A 2,008-nucleotide genomic window follows, 5' to 3' on the forward strand; every position below is an offset into this window, starting at 1 on the left:
TTTCTGTTTAAATATTTTAGTTAATTTCATTATAATATTTATATAATATTTCAGAATAAATCATTAATCATATATATTCCAGTACTCATAATTTACACTTATTGCTTGTGTTAAGCAGCCTCTTTTATCCAAAGCAACAATATTTATAATATACAATAACAGGTTTATTAGACAACTAAATTAGAAAGCAAGCTAGAGAATAGGAGGGGAAAAAATGAAGTGTTTTTTTCATAATAAATGTCCAAATTATTTTAAGATTTTAAGATTTCAAGTATTTATTTATTTATTTATTTATTTATTTATTTATATGTATTATTTTGTATTTTATGTGCTGTATGCATTTACAAACAAACAAACAAACAAACAAACAAATACATAAATAAATAAATAAATAAATAAAATGTGAGGGACTAGTTAATTAGAAAAAAAAAAGGTGTTTGCTGAGAGAATAGACGACTGGACGCATTCACACACAAGCATACACACGCTTTCACACAAGCTGGAATTTTGCCCATCAGTCTATTTGCCACAAACCCCCAAAATATGTTTACGGTCCACAGATAAGATCCCCCACACACAGCATGTCTGCTTTCAATATCTGTGGAGGTATAGCAAGCCAAGCAGGACATCTACACCACCACGTGTGCAAACCCTCTTGAATAAAATTAAACTACAAAATGAGCTGCATTATTATGCAGGATCCTTTATTTAATTTGTTATACACAATCAGCTTCTTCTGAAATAAATAAATGAATTAAAAAAAAAAAATGTATTTGCGCCTGTAAAGAACCTAACTTTTGCAGTTTCGAGAGCAAGGGCTGTGCACTTGCAATAGTACACCTATTCTAAGAACTCATTGTAGGTTCTCAACATTTCATAACCGATATTTACTGTATCTTCCTGTGAATTTCAGAACAACTGAATCTGGTATCAGTTTCAAAAACTGTGACATAAGGCCTGGTCTAATGAATAATGTATTGTGGTTGCATTAGAATTGATTGATTAGGGTTGTTCGGCAACTTATTCTTTAATAACTGATGTCTTAATAAATAAAACAATATTAATAAAATAATAAAAATGAAGAAATGAAATAGACAGAAAAACACTATTTGGCATACAACTCATATAAAGAGTTCAGTCGAAGCCCTGAGAGAAAATGTGTGGTTGAGTAAGTGCAACCTCACAAAAAGTACGTATTTGTCAGCTCTTTAATTGAAAGGGCAAGGAATCTCAGGTTTTGTGAAACAGGAAACATTTCTAATGGTACAATACATCTCATGCATACTCAGAAATACACCCATACCTTTCTTCTTTTTTTTTCATTTCATTAGACATTCACAAAAGCATATCACTTCGAGGGTCATACGGAGTATGAATATACTGATTGAACAACCAGCAAATATCTTAGGAACCTAAAAAGTTCTTAAAAGTACAAACTTCTTAAAATCAAAATTTATCATCAAAAGACAAAAAAAAAAACAAGCAGAATCAACAAAAATCACACCCTGCCAGCCGTTCTATTTAGGTACACAGGAAACTAAATGTATTTGTAGATAACAAACCTCTCATGTCCAAAAAAAGATTTGTCGTAAGGTAAGTAAAGCATTTTTTTCCCCTGTGAACTCAAACAAAACAACCACAATATATGCTTTACTTTTTGTCGCATACTTTGTAAAAGAAAGTTTAAAAGGAAACTGCACATCAGTTGAATCTGCCAGTGCACTAAAGTCTGTTTGAAGACACGGGTAGTGCATTTTCCATTGTGGCACACTTCAACTACCCGCCCTCTCGAGCGAATCTTCAAAGAATACATTTGATTAAGTGTCAGCATTGCATTTATAGTTTGTTTGTCCAATTAGAATTTAGACTGCAAGTGCATTTTCACTTAAACAATAGTTACAAATTTGCACTTACATTTACAAAGTTACTATTTAATAAAAAAATCACAATATATTAGTAATGGGAAACTCAAGCAGGTATGTATCTAATACACACAAACACACGTATA

General features: G+C 31.2%; 1 long non-coding RNA gene across 1 annotated transcript in view; it reads right to left on the minus strand.

The window, feature by feature from the left end:
- Window positions 1-1,667: 1,667 nt before the first annotated feature.
- Window positions 1,668-2,008, minus strand: part of LOC107728504 (uncharacterized) — a 4,400-nt gene continuing 4,059 nt past the window's right edge. The window contains exon 3 of the long non-coding RNA XR_001638479.1: window positions 1,668-1,798. This is a non-coding gene — a long non-coding RNA (uncharacterized LOC107728504). The remainder of the gene's footprint in view (window positions 1,799-2,008) is intronic.

Source organism: Sinocyclocheilus rhinocerous, unplaced genomic scaffold (assembly GCF_001515625.1).
Source record: "Sinocyclocheilus rhinocerous isolate Xijiao unplaced genomic scaffold, SAMN03320098_v1.1 scaffold307, whole genome shotgun sequence".
NCBI classification, from domain to species: Eukaryota; Metazoa; Chordata; class Actinopteri; order Cypriniformes; family Cyprinidae; genus Sinocyclocheilus; species Sinocyclocheilus rhinocerous.